The sequence below is a fragment of the Mus musculus genome, chromosome 11, assembly GCF_000001635.26.
Source record: "Mus musculus strain C57BL/6J chromosome 11, GRCm38.p6 C57BL/6J".
NCBI lineage: Eukaryota > Metazoa > Chordata > Mammalia > Rodentia > Muridae > Mus > Mus musculus.
In genome coordinates this window covers 3,799,384-3,818,553 of record NC_000077.6, presented here as the reverse complement: position 1 = coordinate 3,818,553, position 19,170 = coordinate 3,799,384, and the positions used below count along the sequence as shown (strand labels likewise).

Here is a 19,170-nt window from a genome sequence, read left to right as displayed (position 1 = left end):
AGTCTTTCAACAGGAAACTCTCATGCTGTGCTGACCCTGAGGACCCATGGTCTCTGTGATTGCCTGTGGGAAGCAGCTGTGGTGAAAGATGGGGTTGGGCTCAGTCGCCATCAAAGCGAGGGAACCTGAGGCTTACAGAGAAGCACTGTGAATGAATGACTCCAAGAGCTTCATTTTCTGCAGTATTTACTAGGTTAGCCATTTACAGTTATGTGTTTATTTGTGGGTGTATGTTTGGACATGCCTCTGTGTGTGTGTGTGTGTGTGTGTGTGTGTGTGTGTGTGGTATGCTTAGGTGCATGAGTTCCACTGTGTGCTTGTGGAGTTCAGAGGAAATTCACTTTGTGGGTTCCTGGGATGGAAGGAACTCAGCTAAAGTGCTATTGGCTGCTGAGCCTATAAAGCCATTCTTATTCAAAACACCACATTCCACTCCCTGGCCCCCACAGGCTTGTAGCCATATCATAGTACAAAACCCATTCACTCTAACTTCAAAAGTCTCTAGTCTTTAACAGTATCAACACTGTTTAAAAGTCCAAAACCTCTTCTGAGACTTAAGACAATCTTTTAATTGTAACACCCTGTAATTGTAAAATAAAATAAAATAAAACAAAACAAACAAACAAAAAACCCCAGGTTATATACTTCCAATATACAGTGCTGCAGAGTATACATTATTATCCCAGTAGGCAACATAGTGAGGAAATAACAAAAATAGGACCAAACCCAACAGAGCAAACTCCAAATCCCTGTCTCCATGTCTGATGTCAGGGGCTTAGGTGTTCCTTCCAGCTTTGTTGCCTGCAACACACTTCTCTTTCTCAGGCTGCTCCCAATCACCTCCACAGCTTCCTGCAATGACCCCTCCACTCTTTCATGCAGGGTCTCTCCTGACACACAGCTGTCCTCAGTGACTTTCCTTCATCACAGCCCCCTTACAAGAGCTAAGAATGGCAAACATGGCTGCATGCTTGGGGTGGAGCCTGTCCCTCTCCTTGAGTTAAAACTAGAAGAAGCTTTTATTTGTTATTGCTTTGGTCATGGTGTCTTTTTTAGAACCAGCTAATTCTGGAGGCCTTTTCTTTTTTGTAAGTGGAAGCTTAGTTTGTGGGGTCTTGCCCCCAGGCCCCCTCCCTTCATTCCGTTTCAGATCAGGCCTCTCCTTAGTCTCCTTCCCTCTTTCAGCACAAGCCTTGGCTCCAACATTAAGTTTCCTGCTTCTCCTTGTCTCCTCAAACTGTACATTTTCTATTTGTTTTTGCCCTACTTGCCTGTTTTTGTTTTAGATCTGCTTAAGAGTTATCACTAATAGTCGTGCAACAAAATCAGTATTAGGCTGTCTTGAAATTTCTACTGTCAACATAATTAGTCCCAAACTCTCCAACTTAGCCTCAGGAAGATTCTTAAGACAGAGGCAAAAGCAGCTCTTTGTCAAAATATCACAAGAATGGTTTTCATCCCTGTTGCTAATATTATTCCCCTCTGAAACCTCTTGAGCTGGGCCTCCATAGTCCACATAGCTTTCAGCACTACTGTCTTCCAAGCGCCCACTAGGATATCCCATTGTGCCCTGCTTACAGTGTTTAACTGCCTTCCTTTTCCAAAGTACCAAGGTCTTCCATATTCCTCCAAAAATAGCATGGCCAGTCCTATAACAGCAACACCCCACTCCTTGTACCAACGTCTGTCTTAGTTACTGTTATATTACTGTAATAAGACACCATAACCAAAGCAACCTATAGAAGAAACAGTTTACCAGGAGCCTGTGGTTTCAGGGAGGCATGGCAGCAGGCAGGGGTTGTGCTGGAGTAGTAGCTGAGAGCTTAAATCTGATCCACAGGCATGAGGCAGAGAGGGAGGGAGAGATGGAGAGAGGGAGGGAGGGAGGGAGGGAGGGAGGGAGGGAGGGAGAGAGAGAGAGAGAGAACTGAATGACATGAGCTTTTGAAACCTTAAAGCCAACCCTACAGTAACACATCTCCTCCAACAAGGCCTCACCTCCTAGTCCTTCCCAAACAGCTCTACCAACTGGGGACCAATCATTTAAACATATGAGCCTATAGGGGCAAGTCTCATTCAGACCACTACAAGGGGAAACTAGAAAGTACTTTGAGATGGATGGAAATGAGAACACAGTATTAAAAAAACAAAAACAAACAAACAAAAAAAACCATGGTGTACAGATAGATTAACTCTCAGAAATTTGTGGCTATAAAAACACTTAATGACAAACCTGCAGTGAAACAGGAGACTCAACAAACAGAAAGAGAAGACTGCCATCACTGAAACCAGACTGGAAAATGGAGCTGTCTTGTTAGCTTGAAACCTGCCCACTACAACTGCTGATCACAGGAAGAAATCAGGCCACATCTTCTGCTGCTCTGTTTCCTGAAGGCTAATTTTGTGTCAGCATCTTTTCCAAATGAACTTTTGCCTCTTGTTTTATTTCTTACAATCATTACTGCTGATCTTGTAGGAACAAAGAGAAATATGTACAGTTGGATGACCTAGACAAGAGGAAATGGGGAATGTCTAAATGTGCATGTATCACCATGACTAACTACAAGAATCTTAACATTTATAAAAGAGTGTTGCATGAGAATCAGAGATTTTACAGTAAAGAAAACCCAAGACCAGATGGCATCACTGGTCTTAAGAAGAATGTATACCAATCCTATCAAGGGAAAAAAACTCAACAGGAAGAAATGCTTCTTGTTTTATGCAACCAGTCATGATACCAAAGCCACTGAACACATGACAAGACCACTTGCCCATCATCCATTATGAACACAGATATAAACAAAATCTAACAGGGTATGCTAAAGAGTTGTGCTTCATGATCAAATAGGATTTATTTCACAAGTCCAAGGAGGTTCAAAATAAGAAAAAACAATCGATGTAATATAGCAGTTTGATTGAAGGAGGGCACACAATCATCTCAAGTAATACAAGGGAAGGATTTGACAAATAGCCAATACTCTTTCACAATATAATCACTCAGTAAGGGATGGAGAGTGGTTAAGAGCACTGGCTGCTCTTCCAGAGGACCTGGGTTCAATTCATAGCAACCACATGGTGGCTCACAACTATCTGCAACTCCTGTTCCATGGAATCTAATACATTTCTCTGGCCTTCATGGGCACCAGGCATGCACGTGGCCCATATACATGCACACAGGGCAAGGAGAATCTATGCATTTAGTATCCTTGGTGAGCTCGGGCCTGGATCTGAGCTTAGCAGTGGGGTCTGTGCCCAGTGAGAGTGTTGTGGGGCCTGTGTTCGATGGCACCCTCTGTGGATCTGCTAACCTCCTTAGGGGATGCGCTGAGTGTTGTGGTTTCTCTCTGCCTGTCACCACTGGGACAGGTGATCATGAGTTCTGGCCCAGCTTGGACTACAATAGTGAAATGTTGCTTCTGAACACCAAAGAAGAAAAATACGGGACAGTAGAGCGGTGATATGAGATGAGGGCAGAGGAGGGCACACCCCCAGTCCCTATGATGCAAAAGGAACCAGGACTTAGAGGAATGAAGCTGGTTTCTGCTCAGCCCATGAAACAAAACAGAGCACACAAGATGTGTGAGTTCCGGGACACAGGGGCTGCAGCCAAGAACTGGGCCATGCCGCAGGCCCCACGGTTCCTTCCAGGGCTTGGTATGGTTATTCTGGGCTAACTTTCCATTTCTTCAGCTTCTCGCTTTCCACATTTGGTGAAATGCTGTATCATATAGCACAGGCAGTGCACAAGGGCCAGGCCCTGTCTGACACTGGGTAAGTGCCTTGATCTCCCAGTGCCTCGGTCTCATCTGAGAAGAAAGCAGTTGGTCAGAGTTTCCCCCAAGCCCCACCCAGCCTTAGGGCCCTGGTCTTCAACTGCTTGGTTGCTGAAAGGATTACATGACTGTATATAGGAAAGGCACACTGTGAGTACTACCGTCTTCATTCCTGGGAGCCATGCTGTTGAGGAGTATCCCCTAGCTCTCAGATGCCCTCCTGCCCACAGCCCCATGGGAGGGCAGCATGTTCCAGTGTAACGGTCCCTTGAACCTGCTGCGTGTTTCCCTGAAGCATAGACCCCAGCCTTAGATGCTCTCTCTTGGGTCATGTCCCACAGAGTCTGTCATGTTGGGATATGAAGGGTCTTTCTTGAAAGGTTCCTGTGTTAGGGTCCCCAGCTGCTGGCGCTGTTCCCAGGGGTCTGGTAACTTTTGGAGGTGAGATTGTGCTGGAGGAAAGAGGCCGCTGGGAGTGTACCTGAGGGATCCTGTCTGCCACGAGTGAACGAAACTCCTCTTTCATAAGCTCTCCTCACTGTGGTGCTCTGCCCAAGTTCATGAGACCAAGAATCCTTGGATCAACTGCAAGAAAAACAACTAATATAGTGGTATCCCAGGTGGCTGCAGGGCCTTTGGCCAGGGCCGTCCTGCTCTCCCTATTTTCTGAGGGAGTGTGTGCCAGTTGGAACAGCTGGCTAATGGGAAGAGAGGAGTGCCGGTGCCCCAACCTGCAGGACAGTCAAACAGGGTCTGAGGATCACCTGTGGAGAGAATGAGGAACAAGAGACTCGAAGAACGGACAGCAAGTCAAGAGTCCTGATCAAGCTGACAAATGTTTATTGTTCCCACACAGGTTATGTACTCATAGAAGCAGGATATGGGGTAAGGGGCAGGGTGACATACAATCACTTTGTTTCTGGGGAAATGCACCTGTTCCCAAATGCTAGGTAAAAACTTCAGCAGGAGGAACAGAACAGAATGGGTTGCTAGGTGCCTGTCCACAAGATCTATAGCTATGTGTTCTTAACTGTGCCGGAACTTTCCCACAGAGGCCAGATGTTCTCAACTGGGCTAGTACTTTCCCACAGAGGCCAGATGTTCTCAACTGGGCTAGTACTTTCCCACAGAGGCCAAGACTTTGTGTCAGTAGGCACTTATGGCTGACAAGGCAGAAAAGCAGTTAACATTTAAACAAGGTTACTCCCAACAGGCCAGAACCTGGGACTCTGACCTTTGGCCAGGAGGATGACAGACAGGACAGCTGGGCAGGCTCAATGGTGGGAGTGCAGAAGCCACTCCCAGGAGGCTCAGTTGTCTTCAGTGGCCATTCCCTCCTCCACAGTCTCTACCAATTCTCCTGGAATTTTACATCTGATGGTTTGAATACAGGCTGAAACATGGGTGTGAGTAATGGCTACCTTCAGGCTGGGCTGATGAAAGACAGATGTGACTATAGCCTTCAATGGGGACTTGTTATGACCAGGTTTTGGAAGCAGTGAGGCAGCTGGTCCTGTGACATCTCATGACTCGATGGTCCTTCCTCCCTGTGTGTCTGTTCCCTCTGCTCGGCTGGATGGTGACTCTCAAGGCCCCTGTGGAAGTGGGGCATGGAGAAAATACTTTTCCTGGTGTGGAGTTTGACTTCAATTGTGCCTAAATATCAGGCCACAGTTGTTAAACCTCAAGAAATCAGAAGCTCACGGTGCTTGCAAAAGCAAAACTGAACCAATCCTTCTGCTAACGGAATTTTCTCTCAGTGTGTTCGCGAATGCATAAAGGAAATTGATGTTAGCCAGTCACTGCAGACTTTTGCAAGTGGTGTGACAGGCCCAGAGTCTGGATGCTATTTGCATTAACTTTCCCTCTTGATAGCCCTGTGGTAGAGGTTCCTTCTTTGTAAATGAATACAACACACTCATGTGAAGTTGCTGTAAGGTAAAATGCCCCATACACCCTTCAAATGACCTTCATTGCTGTCCTTCTGTGTCCCAAAGCTGCTTTGATGCAGGGAACTCAGAGGCGAGGAACTCACTGGCTAGGGTGAGATGCACAGCCTGGACTCCAGTGACCCCTGTAAAGGGGGAAAAGAATGGAGCTTTGGGTGCAGTGAGAGGTCATAGGAGCAGGGATCCTGTTGTGTGACACTGTTTGGGGAAGACATGATCAAATACCTTACTTCAGATAGGGAACCCATGGCAGACCAAAGTATGAGCACTGCTAAAGTCCATCTGGATGAACCAATGAGTTTTATTGGGGCTGCTTACCAAAGCAGAAATGACTCAAAGACAGCTGCATTGGCAAAGCCTGCCCCAACATGGGTGCCTGCTCACAAAAGCTGGAGTCCCGGAACACACTGCCCAGGCTGCAGGCATCTCAACAGGTTGGAGGGTGTCTTTTCCAAGTGGCTTAGCTGGTCTGTGCCTCTTCCAGACAGCTTGTCTGGTCTGAGGCTCTAGTAGGCAGCCAGGTTGGTCTGAGAGCACCTCCTGCTGTTCTTACTGCTTAGACAGATCTGGAAAGGGAGGGGCCAAGCATATCTATTCAGTTTCAGGGACATCCTGAAGCCTTTGAGTTGTTCACTTCCTGAACTGCAGGATGGAAGGTTTTGTCTGGGAGGAAATTGCACCTAACAGACCATTCATTAATGGTCCTAATGATCCAGAAGGACCATTGGGAAAAAGCTGGTTGTGGCCTCAGCAGAGGCTCAGGAAGTGTCTCTTCCCTGAGGAAGACAGGGTGTAGAGTGGAAGAGGATGGCTGGGTCCTACAGTTGGATGAGAATGGATGAGACAGGGTGACAGGCCTTCCACAAGCAGAAGGGTTATATCAGGCTGCAGACAGGCAGTCTGCTTGAAACTAAGGCAGCAGTTCTTTTGAAGTCTCATGTATTTCACCTGACGGAACTCCATCCTATTTACTGTAAAATTAGGGCCTTTTTTTATAGCATGTGGTTTTAATCTTCCTCACTTATGAAATTATGGTATGCATTCCACTTGATTTTGTTGGAAGAATAAGAGTTTGGCAATTTTGTTGTGGTCCATGTTTACCAAAGCACCCACTGTGTTGAAGTTTGGACTCTGGGGACTAGTGTCTTGCACGTGTGCTGTTGCTGCTGACAGAACTTGTCGCTGACAGAACTTGTCCCTTACCTTCATGACATACTGTGTGACAGAATGGCTTGAGGAAGGAGACTTATTCTGGCTCAGAATTTCAGAGGAATTTCTGTTGAACATGGCAGGGAAGGCGTCCAGTGAGCTGGCTCAGTCCATGGTGGTACACAGCAGCGGATCTTCACGTATGGTTATCCGGGAAACAGAGCTAGGCTGGAACCAGGGGCAGGTGGAATCCAAGGCTCTTCCCTGGTGACCTACTTCTGCTAGCCAGGTCCTGCCTTCTAAAAGCTCCGCAGCAGAGTATTCAAAACATGAGCCTCTGGGAACATTTCCGTTCAAACGGGAACGATGACAGACACAGTACAGGACCCAATAGGGAATGGTCACCCTGTGTTTGTTCCAGGCTGTCCTCCAGAGAGCAACCTTCTCCTTCCCCTCAGTTCTGGGTTTTGGGAGAAGGGACCCAGGGATCTAGGCCTACACACTCTTCTTCCCTTGGCCTGATGAATACAGCTAACCCTGCACTTCCTGGCTCTGCCTCCAGCGTATCTCTGGGGAGACAGGCACTGCTAGTCTTTAGACTATGTTCATTCTTTTTAAACCAGTGGTAAAGAGGGCAAATATCTGTTCTCCCAATGTCTTCTGTGAAGCTGTTGTCTTCTCCCGGATGTATCTGAGGGATTTGGAGGTTACGGTATGCTGTGTTTGAGCACACCCTCTATTAGCCCACCTGTGTTCCTGGTGAGGCAATGCTGGGCTCGCTCACCTGGAGGAAACCCAGGTCCTGCCACTGTCCTGCTCCCTGGCATTTTCTTTATTCTGTCTCTCACTGACCCCAGGTAAAATGACCATATTTCTCTCCCTCGTCTTCCTGTAAGGGCCTGACTTCATGGCTACTATGCCTGGTTTTTTGTTTTTTGTTTTTTGGGGTTTTTTTTTTTTTTGGTTTTTTTTTTTTTGGCAGGGTTTCATGGAATAGTCCAGGCTGACCCAAAACCTACTATATGTGTCACAGGCTAGCTTTGAACTCATGGTTCTTTTGCTTCCACCACGTGAGTGCTAGGATTACAGATGTTTGCCAACCCAGGCTTGTAGCAACAGCCATATTTTGGTTGGTTTGGTTGGTTTGGTTTGAAATTGAGTTCTCTTCACCTTAAAAAAAAAGTGATAAATACCACCTCTAAGGAAGGAAGGCATCCAACTGTTATCCTCATAAACTGTGCATGGTGCAAGCCATCCTATGTCCTGCTACCCTGTCTGAGGACCTGAGCACCCTGCTCTGTGGCAATTCCACAGCTCTATTTCTACCTTCCCCCAAGGACTCTCTGCCTTAGGGATCCCCATGTCATGCCCCTGAGGAGTCACAGACCCACCTGTAAGATGTCATGCCCCTGTGGGGTCATGGACCCACCTGTAAGCTGTCATGCCCCTGTGGGGTCACGGACCCACCTGTAACCTGTCATGCCCCTGTGGGGTCACAGACCCACCTGTAAGCTGTCATGCCCCTGTGGGGTCATGGACCCACCTGTAAGCTGTCATGCCCCTGTGGGGTCACAGACCCACCTGTAAGCTGTCATGCCCCTGTGGGGTCATGGACCCATCTGTAAGCTGTCATGCCCCTGTGGGGTCATGGACCCACCTGTAACCTGTCATGCCCCTGTGGGGTCACGGACCCACCTGTAAGATGTCATGCCCCTGTGGGGTCACGGACCCACCTGTAAGCTGTCATGCCCCTGTGGGGTCACAGATCCACCTGTAACCTGTCATTCCCCTGTGGGGTCACGGACCCACCTGTAACCTGTCATGCCCCTGTGGGGTCACGGACCCACCTGTAACCTGTCATGCCCCTGTGGGGTCACGGACCCACCTGTAACCTGTCATGCCCCTGTGGGGTCACGGACCCACCTGTAACCTGTCATGCCCCTGTGGGGTCACGGACCCACCTGTAACCTGTTATGCCCCTGTGGGGTCACAGACCCACCTGTAACCTGTCATGCCCCTGTGGGGTCACGGACCCACCTGTAACCTGTCATGCCCCTGTGGGGTCACGGACCCACCTGTAACCTGTCATGCCCCTGTGGGGTCACGGACCCACCTGTAACCTGTCATGCCCCTGTGGGGTCACGGACCCACCTGTAACCTGTCATGCCCCTGTGGGGTCACGGACCCACCTGTAAGCTGTCATGCCCCTGTGGGGTCACGGACCCACCTGTAACCTGTTATGCCCCTGTGGGGTCACGGACCCACCTGTAACCTGTCATGCCCCTGTGGGGTCACGGACCCACCTGTAACCTGTCATGCCCCTGTGGGGTCATGGACCCACCTGTAAGCTGTCATGCTCAGGCTGAGGGCACTCATGGCTGCCACTCATGGCGTCTCTTCTTGGAGCAGCACCTGCCCTCCCCTGAAACCTGCCTTTCAGACTCAGGCGTTTGCTGGCTACAGCTTCCCGACCGCCTTGTGACACTGTCCCTCTCATCTGCCTTCGGGTTCATGAAGAATTGTGTCCTTTGACCCCTCTGCCTTCTTCCCAAGCTCTGGAATTACGGATGCTTGCCACAAGGCCTGGCTTGTGCTTACCACAGTTTTATTGATTTTAAATTGAATTCTCTTTGCCTTCTTTGCTGGGTGATGACTGCTCCTAGGCCACCTCACCCCCGTGGCACAAGGCTATCTAGCCAGTATCCACACATCTCTTAGTCTCTTGACCCCTCAGCATATACAATTGCCAGACTCCACAGACTGGGATCAGCCCACTGATGACCTATGGAGGTCTATCCTGCTGGATTAGTGTCTATACCTGGGTTGGTAGGTCATGATGTAACATGGAGTGCCCAACCTTCTGACACTGGTCATCTACAAATGCCTCAGGCTGAATTCATAGCTGTTATGAGATGTGTGTGTTCCACGGGCCACAGGTTGCACCTGCCTGGGCCTAAATATTCCCATTCCCACCCCACTTGGCAATGCCAGGCCCACGGGGTCAGGGAGCAGAGAGAATGTAGGACTATGGGCAGCTAGCGGATGGTGAAGGAGGTCTCAGATGATATGTCAGAGGACCTCCCCTCTGGCTGGAGGTAGACAAGGCCACATGTCACAAGAGGCCAGAGCTTGTCTGGATCTTGGCAAGGTGGTCTTTTCCTAGTTTCATATTTTCAAGCTCTCTCTTAGGCCTGTCTTAGAAACAGCATGTGTCAAACAGTGAAGCAATTCCTGGTCCCACAATGAGGAGTGGGCAACCCCAGGACTTGCTTGCTAAGAAGCATTCTCCGATGTGGAAAACCTTATATCATGTCCACAGCTGCCATCTGGTGGCTGGCTGGACTTTGGGAGGGCGTGCTGGGCCTGGCAAAGCCATGCTCACCTGCCTGCCTTTTTAAGGTTGGTCCCATAAGGTCGTCAGGATACAGAAGAGCCCAGGCAAAATAAGGAACCCCTGCAGGTAGCAAATGGTCAGTTATGCACACTGCCTGAGTTTGATGTGGCTCATCTTTCCATATTGTCACACATCTGTGCCTCTTCTGAATTTACTCTCTGCTTATCAGCCCTTGTGGCTGACAGGGTCCTTGGACACTGGGCTGTCCTCACACACAATGCCTTATCCCTTTGTCAACACATCTTGGCATCTTCAGCCACGCCCCAGACTGAACCATCTGGCATGAGTCCACCTGTGGGCTCTGTGGCTCCAATTTAGTTACTTCAGTGTTAGCACTGGCCCATGGCAGTCGCCTTATTGTACCCCTTGATGCTGGTGGACTCCTTTCTTTGTTTTGTTTTGCTTTGCTTTGCTTTATTTGATACAGGGTCTTCGTGTGTGTAGTCCTGGCTGCCTGGAACCCACTGTGTAGACCAGGCTGGCCTTGAGTGCAGAGATCCGCCTGCCTCTGCCTCCTGAGTGCTGGGATTAAAGGTGTGCACCACCGCACCTGACCTTGGAAGTTGCTGTCTCTTTTTTCCCTGTTCCACCTGTCCCTGTGGTTGCTCCATTGGCTCCTGCTTCAGGGAGGTTCCTGTTTGCTTGCCTGGTTGTCTAGCATCCTCACACCTGCTTGGCTGTCTCCTAACCATGGGCAGCCTTGGGTAACCATAGGCCTAGGCTCACATCCCACTGTTCCTACGTTTCCTCACCTGTAAATCTGAAGGTTGTCTAAAAGAATAAACAAAACTGTGTCACACAGAGCACCCGTGACCCTGTGCTTGCTTTGAAAATTAAGCAGCCACAAGGCCAGAATTTGAGGTAGCATCAAACAGGTGGTAATTTAGGGAATTTTTCCTTCCAGAATCTTGTAGACTGTGGGGGAGACTGTCCAGGTCAGGTCCAGGGAGCAGGAAGTGTACAGGCTGTGTCAGTGTAGGCAGCAGGGGTACAAAACTTCAGAAATTTTGCCCCATAGTAGGAAGTTCTATGCTCCTAAAAGGTGAGCAAATTTCCATTGTGTTTCTCTCTCTCCCTCTATTCCTCCCTCCCTTCCCCTCCCTCCCTCCCTTCCTCCCTCCCTCCCTTCCTCCCTCCCTCCCTCTCTCCCTCCCTCCCTTCCTTTCATCCTCTCTGTTTGGCAATAAAGTGATAGGCAGTGTATAAAGCTCTGGAGTTTGCCCAAAAGACTGAAAAGGGATTTTATTGAGCTAGAAAATACCAGTTGAGAGGAAGAGAGGGAGGGAGGGAGGGAGGGAGGGAAAGAGAGAGAGAGAGAGAGAGAGAGAGAGAGAGAGAGAGAGAGAGAGAGAGAGAACAAGAACAGATGCATATTTGGTAAAATGACCCCAATAAGTCTTTATAGGGCCAAGCATGGTAGTGCATGCCTATAATCCCAGCACTCATGAGACTGAGGCAGGAGGATGGACAGTCAGGGCAAGCATGGACTACACGGTGAAATCTGTCTCAGAAAAACATTAAATTGCTTATGAACTCTGGGAACTCGTCCAGCTATCTTATGCCTAGGCAACTTAACTAGTAAATTCTATAAAACATTTGTAAAATAAACAATACTATGTACACACATTGTCTTCTAGAAAACATGGAGAGATTCCCAGGCCATTGTATAAAGACGGTGTTGCCTTGATACAAAACCAGACAAATGGTACAGGAGAACTGCAGCTCAATGTCTGTTGTGAACATAGTTTTTAAAAATCTTCAAAATATTAGCAGTCAGAGTCTAGAAAAATATAAATAGGACAATTCACCATGGTCAAGACAGACTTGTGCCAGGAGTGCAACGTAATGTCAGCATTTAAAGATGGGTCTAAGTGAGCACTTGACACAACCCTGTTAGCTCACTCATCAGGACTCAATACCATGTCTGTTGAAAGCTCGGTAAATTAGGAATCACCTCCATTGCATTAAGGGCAACTTCCAAAAGCCCACCTCACACTGTGGATGCTGGGTGCTTCTTGGAGATGTGCAGAGAAAACTCAGAGCTGTCCACTCTTGCCCAGACTCTCGCCTCTCACTGATGATCATAGCTAGCAAAGTAAGCAAGGGAAGGGCAGGGAAGGGCGGGGAAGGGCGGGGAAGGGCGGCAAAGGCACCCGATCAGAACGGGAGGAATAGACCATCTCTGTTTGCAAACTACACAATAGAGCTGTAGGGAAAAAATCCTTAAGTGTCAGCAACGTGTCATTCTGTGTCATTTCCTTGCTTGTTTGATTTTTAGGTTGTTAAGTTGGTCATGGGGGCACACACCTATACCACACTTGGGGAAGTGGAGGCAGGAAGATAGAGAATTAGAGACCAGCTTGGGCTCCTTTATTGGGTTACAGACCAGCATGGGACCAAGAGCAAACCCTAGTTTAACAAGCTTCCCCACGTAGGATGGCTGGACTAAGTCACCCACAGTGTCCCATTTTAGCAAATTGTATTTTGTGTGTGTTGTGTATGTAGAATTCAAACACTAGCTTTCACCAGACATGGTATTGAATTCTGTCGAGTTGACATGGCTGTGTCATTTTTGACATGTAGGGTGTTAGCACAGTGGTAACTTTTTATCAGCCTGCACTTAATCCTGTCCTGGGCAGTGTGACACCTGGTCTTCTTGGGGTCTCTGCCCCAATCCTCCTGGTCTGCAGGCAAACCACCTGGTGAGCAAATAAGACTATCCCTTAAGTTAACACAAGGGGGCGCTAGAGGATGGCTCCTGCACTTGCCTTCCTTCTAAATGGATAGCAACATTGTTCAGTGCTTTTGATCTCATTTTTAGATCATCTTCAGATCTGTCTCACAGGGTGAGGGGATGTCTGGAAAACTATAAGACCCGAGCACAGGGCCAGCCACCTTCTTGTCTGGGACTTTACTTCTAGGGGGCTAGTCCGGTTCTAGGGTTTTCTTTTTCCTGCCTTATACCCTGTTAGCATTCCTGTCACAGCTCTGAGATCACGGCCTATTCTGATGTCATAGTCTAGTGTCAGAATGTTCTCATCAGCCTAGCTTCTGCCACTAGAGAGAGCAGGCAGGCAGCTGGGCAGGGCTGGGGCAGGGGTGGCTGGTGGCCCTGGGGGCCTACCCTAAGGAACATCTGCCAGCCTATCACCCTAAGATGAACATCCTCTAAAAAGGTAAGGCTCGGAAAGCTTTCTTCCTGTCGGGGATGGTGCCAAGGTGGGGAGTGTGGGGTCGGCATGGCTTTGTAAACACCACTCTTGGAACTTTCAGTCTGTGTCCTAAGTGGCTAGCACACATGACACTTCTCCCCTTGTACATGAGGAATGGCTTTCTGAAATGTGGTGTCTCCCTCCCTCCATTTATTTTCATTCCTATTTTATGTGTGTGGGTGTTTTGACGCCATGTCTGTGCACTATGTGTATGCAGTATCTTCGGAGGCCAGAAGAGGGCACCAGATCCCCTGGGAATGGAGTTACAGGTGGTTATAAGCCACCCTGTGGGTGCTGGGACTAGAACCTGGGGTCTTCTAGAAGAGCAGCCAGTGCTCTTAGCTGATAAACCAGATCTCCAGCCCCTTCAGTTTCTTTTGAGACAAGGACAGGCTGTGCAGCTCATGCTGGCCTGGGACTTACTGTGTGTAATAACCCAGGCTGGCTTCAGATTCGGAATCCTGTCTCAGCCTCCTGAGTGCTGGGAGTCATGTGTGCCAAGAGGGGGACGGATCTGCAGCTGGAGAACTGAAGGTTTCTGGGTTGTGATTAAATCAATCACAGGACGGGCTGGGAACAGATATAATTCTGGAACACTCTTAGCAGAGAAGACCTTGAGCAGCGTCTCATAGGAAGTTGTCGTTGACTTGAAAGCAACAGGTGTGAGGGGGCTGTAGAACCTTGGGGATGGGATTGTCAAGCCTTTTCTTTAGTTGTTGTGGAGAATTAAGACATAAACTGAGGGACCTATGTATACTCATCACACAGACACTACCTGTCCGGAAGTCACAGCCAGTCTTGTCTGGAAGCTTCCCATGGTTCAGGCATACATCGGCCACTCCATCCCCCGACCCTGGGGATTGTACCTAGTGCCTTATGCATACTAGGCAAGCCCCTCCCCCCTTTACATTTTGAGACAAGGTTTTGTGATGTTGCCCAGGCTAGCTTTGAACTTCACTCCCAAAGTAGCCAGAATTGCAGGCCTATGGCACTAGGCCCAACTCATCCATGTAACTTTAAAGGAGAAGGATTTGGTTTTGTTCTTATCAAAACATGACACCCATATCTATAAAATCTACACTGGAAGGTGGTTTGCTTAAAGGAGCCAAGTTTTTTTCCTGAGTCCCGCAGTGTGTAAGGGAGGTAGAAGTGGGGGTACAGAGAGCTGAGAAAAGACCCAGTGTTGGCTTCCAGCGGAGGAACTGGCTTCTGGGCAGGCCCGGGGAAGGTAAGAAATCTTGCTGGGAAGATTTCGGATCTTCTCAGAGAAGGGGGCCCCAGGCACAGCCTCCCGAGGGCTTAGCCTTGGTGGCTGGGGAGAACTTGGTGGGGCTGTGGCTGAGTGGAAGAGCTGCTGACCCAAAGCAGCACAGAAGGCCTGCCAATATGTAGGGAGGCAAATGGATTGCTTTAGGTACGACCCTCTGACCCACACAGGTGGCTGGGGCTTGCTGAGGGGCCCACATAAATCAGTGCTGCCTGAAAGAGGCTCGGGGCGACCAGAGCTCAGATAGATGCGATGCATCAAAGGTGGAGATGGTCTGTCCTCAGAAACTTAGTTGGCTTTTCCCAGCGTGGGTGGCAGGAAGCAGACATTCTGACCTGGGCTCGCATCTCAGGGCCTCAGCTGAGCCCAGCAGGATAGAAGCAGGCATTTTGGGAAGCGGAAGCCACTGCCTCAGAAAGACCTTCTCACCCTTACAGTGACGTGAGCATCATTTTCCTGACTGGCCAGCTGCCTTGATTACTAACGACTTCCTTGTAGCATAAAAGAACTCGGGCCTTTATAATTAACAAGTCAGACAGACCCATGCATTGTTGTCATTAGCTACCAGACTGTCACACTTGGCCGTAGCCCGAAGTGAGTGACACTTGAGCTGCAGCCCTTCCCTGGTGCCGTCTGCATCCACTTTGTCTATCTGGGCTAGTGATACACTCCCAAAGGTCAGGGCTGCCATCTACACAGCACAAAGCCGGTGCATTGCCTGGTGGCATGAACAGGTGTGGTCTAACTAGAAAGTGTAAAATTTGGGACTTTACCCTTGAATTTCTACAAGACTTTAGACAAGGCCCTCAGCTCATTAAGCCTCCATTGTCTTTCCCACCAGTGGGAAACCAAGGAAAAATATCTACATCTCAAGATGGCTTTGAGGGCAAATAGCAGCAAGAGAGACAGTAAGACAGAAACTCAAAACAACCAGGCAAGAGAAGGCCACGAGGGGCTGCTGGGAAACTCAGTCATTGCCCACACTCTCATGGACTCCTCGGCTGACCATAGATTTGAGTGAGATATATGTTGGTCCAATGCAGATGGGAGACAGATGATTGGAAATGGCTTCAGAGAGAGAGATGTCTGTACGTGTCCATGTCCTTGTGTGTGTGTGTGTGTGTGTGTGTGTATGTGTGTGTGTGTGTGTGTGTGTGTGTGTGTTGGTGTTGGGAACAATATCCCAGGCAGTGTGCTTTAAAACCAGAGATGTTATGCACAGTGTAGGGAGAGTGTCCCTGGAGGATTGTACAGACAGTGATTCTTAATTCCACTTCTATTGCTGGTCTCTCCCGGGGTCCCTCTGTGTCTTTGTCCTCTGCAGACTGGCTTCCTTGTTATGCTACAGCTTTGCTGTATGGGGTGGCCTGGCTGACCCTGGCTGTACCTGGGCTTTTGACTCCTGTACCCAGCCTCAGATTTATCCACAACAGTGGCAAAACCTCTCCAAGCAGGTTGCCAGCTTTGATCTGAGGGTCACCTGAGTGTGTCATAAAAGCCCTGCCCTTTGTCCTAGGTCCCGAGGAACCTTCCTTGACCACCTCCAGCCTACCCAGTAGCTCTTCACTGCCACCCTCAGGGGCCAGAGCATAAGGCAGGCAGCTGCTTCCTGAGCCTGGAGATTGCAAGTGGCTCCTTTCCCAGCTCAGCCAGTCAGAGAATTGTGAGTTCAGATCCAGTTGTAGAAGACAAGCCTAGCTGGCAAATGGGTGCTGTAGCTATAGTGCAGAAAAGCATCCTGGGAAGCCACTCCCAGGCTTGATGTGTGTGGCACAGTAGCTGCCCCTTTGCACCCATGGCTTATTCAGACACATTGTCAGGGGCAGGGCCTAGAGCTTGGGCTGGATCACCTTAGTGGCTCGGCCTCCTCAGTCTGTCAACTTAAGCAGCATCCTTATCCTTTGGTATTTGGTGGTCTCAGGCGATGGATTATTTTTCTAATTTCCTTCCTGTTGTGATGAAATACTCTGGAAGGGTTTATTTGGCCAGTATTTCCACGTCACAGTCCATTAGTGAAAGAACTCAGGGCAGAAACTCAAAGCAGAGGCCACGGAACAATGCTGCTTTCTGTTCATTTATAAGCAAGCTTTCTTATCTAGTCCAGGCCCATCTGCCTAGGGATGGTGCCACCCACAGTGGGCTGGGCCCTTCTCCATGAATTAAAAGTCAAGACAGTCTCTTCCACAGACATAACCAGAAGGCCCATCTGATGTAGGCAGTCTGATTGAAGCTTTTCTCGGATGATGCTAGGCCATATCAAGTTGACATTTAAGGTTAGCCAGGACAAACATCTGCTCAAAAAATGGTTCTTCCAAAAAATAATAAACATCAGAACCAAGCATTTTCCTGTGTTTAGAATTAGCTTTAGAAATCAAGGCCAAGACTTAGGTAGCAAGTGGTGGGCTGGGTCATTTCGTGGTAAATGCAACCAACTGTGTCCCATTCACCCATCGTCTTAGTCTTCCTGTTGTAATGGAGAGTGGGAACTGATTTGCAAAGAGTGAAAGTTTGCTCTGTTTCCTGTGCTGAAGGTTTTAGGGTCAAGATCAGCCACCTGCACCTGCTTAGGCCTTCTTGCTGGCCAGAACTTTCTTCAGAGTCCCAAGGTGACTCAAAGCAAGACAGATCTCCAGATCTTCCTTCCTTCTTCCTTCTCTCTCCTCTTCCTCCTCCTCTTTTGAATCACACAGAACCTTCACTTTTGTTAATGAAAACCATGATTCACCGCAGTTATGGTGATTAGCCTCTGGCATGCAATGCTTACCTAAAACCGCTGTTTTCCACTGGCCTAAATCTTTATTGCACTAAAGGTCTATCTGTGAACATCCTGTACTCTGGTACACAGAGTAAATTAACTTCCTGTGGCAGCCAGCTAATGAGAACTGTGTCCACAGCTACAGTCTATTCTAACTAGAGGTTAGGCTGCCTTAAGAACATTATTCTAAAGGAAATACAGAAGTAAATCAGTGCTGAGGAGGGAGACAGCCTTGAAGGGTGTACTGGATTAGCACATGACTTGTCTGGCACAGTACTGATTCCGGGACTGGGTTGTGTGATTGCATGGCGAGACCGCACAGGCACGTGTCTGTAAGCGTGAATTTATCCTGGACATTCAGAGAGACCTTCCTGACTAAAAGTAACAGTAGGAGAAAACGAGGCACTTCTGCCTTGGAACCGAATCCTCGGAACACCTCCAGCTAGCCAGACTGATGTTCCCAGGGACTGGCCCCTTGTGGTGCTGAGCCGTGCATTCACTCCAGTAGAGTGAGCTGGAAGACCCATCCCCAGGTTTCCCGACGAGCTGTGTTTTCTTTGTCTTCAATAAAACTCTTTGAAAAACTCTTTACTGAGGTGTGACTGACTGGCAATGTTTGATTATATCTAAAGTAGGCAGCTTAGTAAGTTTTGGCCAACAGATATACCCTGAAAATAATCACCATGGTCCTTTGATGTTAACATTTCTCATTCTCCAAATCTCTACCCTTTTAAATTCCTCCCAGGTTCTCCTATCTCCTCAGGTGATCACAAACCTTCTAGCACAATGGCTAGCTTGCACTTTCTAGAAATTATTCCGTTTGATTTTGATTATATTATTTTGTCATTATATTTATTGTGTCATTGCACACTCGGTGCACACATAAAAGTCAGAGGACAACTTGTGTGTTCTCTCCTCCTACTGTGTGGACCCTGGGGCTCACACTCCAGTCATCAGGCTTGGCAGCAAGCGCCATACTCACTGAGCTGTCTCTCCAGCCCTAGAACTTAATACAAATGGGAGCGCACAGCGTGCATCCTGTAACTGGCTCCTCCCACCCAGCATAGCCACTTTGAGATTTGTTTTTGTCTTTATATCTCTAGCTTGCTGCTTCTATTGCTAAGCAGTGTGCCAAGTTAGCCATTGTTTGTTGATGGATGTTGAGTGGGTTTCAGTGTTTGTCCAGGACACAGAAGCTGATGTGAACACGTGTTCAGTTCACTGTGTCGACTCATACTCTCTTCTTTGGGGTACCCAGGAGTCAGATGATTGCGTCACAGAACAGATGCACGTTTCAACCTTCTAAGAAACTACTGATCTGTCTCCCAGAGTGGCTGTAGACTTGAAGTATCTATTGGCAGTGCCTGAGACCTGGGGAGGAGTAGAGAGAGTCACCCATATCACAACTACTCCACGAAGTGTTGAATGCAGGCTTTCCCAAAGATCAAAATATATAATTTGCAATGGTGTGTGTGTGTGTGTGTGTGTGTGTGTGTGTGTGTGTACCACTTCCTATCCTGTTTAAGTTAGAACCACTCTTTTGTCCCTTGCTGCTGTATATTCCAGGCTAATTGACTCATAAGCTTTCTCAGATTCTTGTGTTTCTTGCGCCTTGCCATAGAAACACTGGGATTATAGACGTGTGCTGCTGCACCTGGCTTTTAGGTGGGT

General features: G+C 48.5%; 1 protein-coding gene and 1 long non-coding RNA gene across 11 annotated transcripts in view; one reads left to right on the top strand and one right to left on the bottom strand.

The window, feature by feature from the left end:
• Osbp2 (oxysterol binding protein 2) overlaps positions 1-19,170 on the top strand; it is a 160,269-nt gene that overhangs the window by 45,446 nt on the left and 95,653 nt on the right. For 2 of the 10 annotated variants that reach the window (XM_030246389.1, XM_011243769.3), the window contains exon 1: positions 13,304-13,441. The exons of the other annotated variants lie outside the window; for them this stretch is intronic. The gene's annotated coding sequence lies outside the window, so the exon portion shown is untranslated. Of the gene's footprint in view, positions 1-13,303; positions 13,442-19,170 lie in introns of those variants that run through there. 10 annotated transcript variants of the gene reach the window in all.
• Gm51880 lies at positions 11,191-14,330 on the bottom strand. Its single transcript, XR_003949627.1, has 3 exons — positions 14,253-14,330; positions 12,255-12,352; positions 11,191-11,300 (listed from the first exon to the last, which is right to left on the bottom strand). It is a non-coding gene; the product is annotated as a predicted gene, 51880 (long non-coding RNA).